This window comes from Homarus americanus, unplaced genomic scaffold, assembly GCF_018991925.1.
Source record: "Homarus americanus isolate GMGI-L3 unplaced genomic scaffold, GMGI_Hamer_2.0 scaffold45562, whole genome shotgun sequence".
In the NCBI taxonomy this organism is placed as follows: domain Eukaryota; kingdom Metazoa; phylum Arthropoda; class Malacostraca; order Decapoda; family Nephropidae; genus Homarus; species Homarus americanus.
In genome coordinates, this window is record NW_024744839.1 from 3,580,847 (window position 1) to 3,587,480 (window position 6,634).

Below are 6,634 nucleotides of genomic sequence, written 5' to 3' on the forward strand. Positions count from 1 at the left end.
GAACTTCAACTCTCATCTTGTATTTTTCATTTCTTCTTTTCCATCTTTTTCGTAATGATTCGTCCTTTTTTATCCATTACTTACCTTCTATTATCGTTTCATTATACACGCACAGGCTTTCTCATGCATTGGTCATTATAAAAGATAACGATAAACAGGTACAGGAATAGCTGAAGATGAATACATATTGAGCTGAATATACAGTACAACCACTTATTGATACGAGGAGTGTTGTCAGTTCTTTACTATTTGATGAGTTAGATCACCTGAAGAATCTCCACCATAGCTTATTCTACCTAAAGATTAACCACCCTTATCCTATCCTATCCTATTCCCCCCCCGGATAGTTTTAGGTTAGGTTAGGTTGGGGTGGAGATTCTTCAGGTGATTCGTGTATCTCTCTGAAGGTGCTAGTCTGCTATTAATTACCAAATTGTCGTCTTGCGTAACACTACATCCAATGCCTTCCCCCTCCATCCAGTTCCTTCCTTCCTTTCCCCATCCAGCGATATCCTCCTTTCCTCCACTCCCTCCCCATTCGGTCCCACTCTTCCCTTATCCACCCATGCAAACGCACTCTTTCCCACTCAACTCCACCATCTACTATCCATCCCCTATCCCCACCCACCTACCCTCCAGCCATCATCCACCTCCAACCATCATCCACCTCTTCCATCCTCTATCTTCACTCTCCTTCCATCACCAACCTCCATCACCCACCTCCTGCACCCTCCCTCCCTTCCTCCCTCCCACACACTCCAACACCCTGAGGGGCCAAAATCATTTGCATGTTTATAGCTCGAGCCATCGGAAGCCTGATGTGATTTTCCAGGACGTTGTTGAGTATTATGAAATGCATAAGAAACGTGCCATGTCCCTCCCACGCGAGACATGGCCAAGGGTGAAAATTTGGAGATGGGCATTTCCTTGGACTTTTGAATATTGGACGAAATTTAAAAAAAAAAAAAAAAACCTCTCGATAACTTTAATTGCGCTGGAGAAATTATGGGGATGGGGGGGGGGCAGGGGTTGAGGAGTTTTAAATGATTCGAATTAAATCTCTCTCTCTCTCTCTCTCTCTCTCTCTCTCTCTCTCTCTCTCTCTCTCTCTCTCTCTCTCTCTCTCTCTCCAAGGATAATGATATAATGATAGTATCCGAATTTATTTTTCTACTAGTAGGTACAAGTCAGAGTCTATTTTCTTCCTTGGAGAAAAAAAAAATGTTCGACTGTACTTTCTTAGGGGTGAGGAAAAAGTCAGTCATGTCTATCCTGTTAATAGGTAAATATCCTGTTAATAGGTAAATATCCTGTTAATAGAGTTGTCCTATTGAGTGGTAAATGCCCGACGGAATTAAAAGAATATTCTGGCCGTGGACAGTTTCACCCTGGAGTGGTGAAGAGAATTAATTGATGTTCATACGTTGCTGGGGAGGTCTTAGGGGTGGATGGGGAGATCTTAAGTGGGTGGGAGGTCTTAAGGGTGGATGGGAGGTCTTAGGGTGATGGGGAGGTCTTAGGGGTGGGGAGGTCTTAGGGGTGGGTGGGGGGTCAGGGTGGAGTGGGGGTCTTAGGGGTGGGTGGGGAGGTTTTAGGGTGGATGGGGGAGGTCTTGGGGGTGGATGGGGGAGGTCTTAGGGGTGGAGTGGGGAGGTCTTAGGGGTGGATGGGGAGGTGTAAGGGGTGGATGGGGGGTTGGATGGGGAGGTCTTAGGGGTGGATGGGGAGGTCTTAGGGGTGGATGGGGAGGTCTTGGGGGTGGATGGGGAGGTCTTAGGGGTGGATGCTGGGGGTCTTAGGGGTGGATGGGTGCTTATTATATCCACTTTATTTTATCTTCGGGTTCTCTGTGGGGGGGTAGTGAGTGGACGGGAATAGATGGGGGAGCTGTGGTGGGTGGGGAAAGGATAGTTGGTGGGCATATGGATGTGTGGGTAGAGAAGGCAATAGGTGGATAGATTGAAGGAATAGGGAGAGAACAGAAGTTGGTGTGAATGGGTGACGGGGAGATGGGAATTGTGTGTGAGGTGTAGCACTCGGTGGGTGGGAATGAGTGGGAGTAGGTGGAAGGTGGAGGAATGAGTGGGAATGAGTAGGAGTGGGTGGGAGGTGAAGGAGTAGCGAGAACGTGTAGCCATGATTGCATCAGCTTGGTATATATACAGTATATATATATATAGCCCCTGAGGTGTTGTGGGTTATATTACATAGCGAGAGTGAGGCGAGGTGTTTACCATTGCAATATTACAACTTTTATTCATCTATAAGTCCAAGTATGTGTTTATGTGAGCGTGTTTACGAATAAGTAACTAGGTAAAGGAATTAATAAACAAGAAAAATATGAAGATATGGATAAATATGTAAATAAAATAGGAATCTCAGCCATGATATTAAGAGGGAAATATTCTTACCTCGCTACACTGGTGTTGTACTGAGCTTAACGACTGGAGGGATAATTAGAAGACGTTTTATGAAGTAATTAACGATTGTTGCCTCTGGCGTAAGTAGTTCAGCCCTGGGAAATTCTGTTGTTATATTCATGTAGTAATTGATATAGTTAAGAAGTCCTTCATTACTCATAAGAAAAGTATATATAAATAAATTGTACTCGATCAGGTTACCAATTCATGTCGGATTGTGGGTTTTTTTCAATGTTGTGACCTGACCTGATCTGACCTGACCTAATCTGATATCTCTCGACTCCCACAATATAACAGTTGCAGGGATTGTTGACTTGTCCATAAACATCGTCGGTAAGTATAAACATCGTATAGCTCTCTCCGTACTAAGTTATGTTGGCGATATCCACCAAAAAAAAAAAACAGAAAAAATGATATAAAACTGAACTGGCTCTCATGACCCAGTTAGCGCGAGCATAAACCCATAATGTTTATTTTTTTTTCTGTCGGAATCATCAGGAAATCATACATTACGATGCAAAAAAAAAACAACAACAACCAAAAAAAAATACATCGTTTCATACAGTTTTGTGAGTGTAAATTGTATATTTTATTCATAACAAATATACATTGTCGGAATAATAACAACAATAATGACGATTTTGTAACATAAATATGGATGTGAGATATAATTACCTGCGTGTGTCAACAAGCTCCCAACACCTGCTGAAAATACGAGGGGGGGGTGGGGGGTGGGGGGGGGGTATTGGGAGGAAGTGTAGGGGTTGGAAGGGGTTACAAGGCAGGATGGGAATGGGAGGAGGAAAGGGGTAGGATAGCAGAGGGATAGGAGGTTGGGGGTAAGTGGAGTGGAGAAGAGGATTGAAATATTAGGGGGTAGGGGTGAGGATAGGAGGGGATAGAGAAGGGGAAAGGGATGATGGGGGATTAGGAGGAGAAGGAGAGGATGGGAGGTAAGAAACGAGGGACAAGAAAGAAGGAAGGAAGGAGCGGAGGGACGTAATGGTGATGGGCAAACACGGTGACAGTGAACCTAACCTAACCTAACCTAACCTAACCTAACCTAACCTAACCTACAACATCTTACCACAGAACTAAATGGTATATATTCTCATGGCCGACAAGATAAACGGAACCTGGATATATATATATGTACCTGTATACTGTATATAGGTCTGTGTGTCAGCTATATTTACCCCCCCTTCCGGAGTACACACACACACACACACACACACACACACACACACACACACAGAGCAAAATTCACCCTACATCATTGTACTGGTCGTCGTTAACAGCTTCAGTTTTAGATACCAATTTTTCCTCCCCGCCCCTCCCCTCCCCCTCCCCTCCCCCTACCCCCTTTTTTGTCAACAATCAAACAGACTCACCAAAAAAACCTGCTCGTTACACACAATTCCGCCGACTTTATTAAACCGAGGGATATTTCCGCTCTGTAAACTTTCTGCCTAGTGGTGGAAATAGTCTGAGGATTTTGCAATTTTATCCCCCGCAGTAGTATAGTGGTGGCTCAAGAGGGGAGATATATAGGGAGGTTAGTCGGTTGGTTGTGTGTGTGTGTGTAAGGAGAGAGAGAGAGAGAGAGATATATACGCCCCCTTCCCCGCAAAAGGCAAGGAGGTGAAATTCCTACGAGATTGGATTTTTTTTCTCCTACCTATTTGAGTGAGGAAGAACTTACCTTGTAGTTGCTGAATTCCTATAGCTTCACGATTACGTAGTACACACACACACACACAAGTACCTAACTACAGACTTCAATTGGTGGGGAGGAAGGGAAGGGGAGGGTAGGGTAGGGAGATGGACTGGGTTGTAGAAGGTTAGTGGGGAAAAACAAACAAAACAAAAGCTTTTCACGTTCTGTTTCACCATTCAATAAAAGGAGGGAAGAGAACGGTGAAATATAGTCCAGTTGAGGGGAATAAAACAGGAGTGGCTAGGGTAGACACCGCACTGTAGGGGAAAAAACGGGGGATGGGGAGGGATGGGAGGAAAATAGAGAGGGGAAAAAAAATTGGGTGAAGCAATAACCCCCAATTCAGGATCTAAACGCCAGATCAAAGTTTGTCAACGCGCGCGACACACACACACACACACACACACACACACACACACGTTTTCTATGTTCTCTCTCTCCTTTTTCTCTCTCTATCTTTCTGTGTCCGTGTCTCTCTGATTCTCGCAGTCTCTCTCTCTCTCTCTCTCTCTCTCTCTCTCTCTCTCTCTCTCTGTCTGTTTGTCTTTAATTTTATTTGTGTTTCCCTCTTGTCTATTTTTTTCTCTCTCTCTCTCTCTCTCTCTCTGTCTGTTTGTCTTTAATTTTATTTGTGTTTCCCTCTTGTCTATTTTTTTCTCATTTTATCTATTTGTTTATCGCTGTCTCCCTTTCTCTGCCTCTCTGTCTCTCTCTATTCTCCACCTTTCTCTGTCTACCCCCCCCCCCCTCTTTCTCAGGGGGGAGGGGTGGCATGATAAAGAATGACTTATGTTGCCACCAGGATTGCAAGGATGAGAGAGAGAGGCCTGGTCACTGATGAGGCAAATAACACGAGGCTGTATAGTAATGGGACCTGTAAGAGTGTATAGTGTATAGTGTAGTGTAGTGTATAGTGTATAGTGTAGTGTATAGTGTAGTGTATAGTGTAGTGTATAGTGTAGTGTATAGTGTAGTGTATAGTGTAGTGTATAGTGTAGTGTATAGTGTATAGTGTAGTGTATAGTGTAGTGTATAGTGTAGTGTATAGTGTAGTGTATAGTGTGTTATTGGTTGTGAAGGCTGCAGGCGTGAGGTGGCTGTTGTGTGTTGCGAATCCCCGGGAAGGAAAGTAGGTTTTTGTTATGTATTTCCTGTTATAATTGGCTCTTTTATCTGGGTTTAGGTGTATTAGTGGACTCATCCGATCTCTTGTGGGGATCAATGGCATGTTTTAGTAAGTCTATAAAAACCTTCAAGAAAAATTATCATGTTTACACGCATGATAGGTCACAGACGTTGTCGCAGGGGAGATAGGTCACAGGCACGCCATCACGTTTGGTCCTATCATGTTTTAGAGATCATAAAATACCCATTCATTATATTTCTGGTATGAAAAATCATCCCAGTGTTTATGTAGCAAATATTGCTGTAGAACTGTAGTACAACATTATACAGACCGTGACAGCATCAGTACTAGCTTAGATATACTGCACATAGTTTATTTATGTTTTTAAATTACGTTTTAAAGATTACGGAGGAAATTTGACCTTATAATAATTTCCATTAAGTTATATTTATAGAAACAACAGTTATCAGTGTGGTATAAACGTCACATTCTGTATATATTTAGTCACAACAAGACCTGCCAGGTGTACAGGTAACGAGTCTTGCCCCCCGATATTTTCAGCCTGTAAACACCACCAACTCATTTTTCAGTGCTGTGTGTGTGATCACCGAACACAGCCAGCGTATAGGACGGGGGGTTATCCGTGTGAGTTTCGGACAAGTGTCTCAAAGATTAATTTATTTAATTTTCCAATGAGTGGCAATAAAAAGAAAATGCAAATAGTTAGGACAGATTCTCAGTAAAATTTAGACGTTACTGTTACTTTAGGTTAATACTGTGTTATGTTAATATTGCTAGGGGCGTATTGTAAACTGACTGGGATACTGACCATGGGGGAGGGAGGGGTATGTATCGTTAATATATCGGGAATCTTACATTGCTTGACCTCTATAAAGGATTTCTGTATATTTTAGTCTTCATTGTATAATTTATGAGAAGTGAAATCCTGTAATCTGTTTTATTTTGTAATGGTTCAGTGTGTTAACAGTAAAAAGGTTTTATTAGTAAGTTTCAATTGTTTTGGAGTTTCATGGAGCTTCGAATATGTGCCTCTGAGCTAATCTAAAGTTCATCTTACAGGCAGTTTGGTTCTGGTGTTTGTTCTGGCCGGTGTGGTGCCCATGTCCTCCGCCCTGAGCCCTGTCTGTGCTGCTGAGGAGTCGTAGCCGAGGTTTGGGCGACTAGTGTGTATACCCCTGGGGAGGTGCTGGTGTCTGGAGGTGGCGTGTGTGTTTATTGCTGCCGTGTTGTAGGCTGTGACTCTAGATTGTGACGGCCATCGACAAGCAGCAGCTGGCTTCAAACTACTGTAAGTACCTGACCATTCTCCTTTAAGTTTCATTAGGAATTTGTTAATGTATTTCATTATTT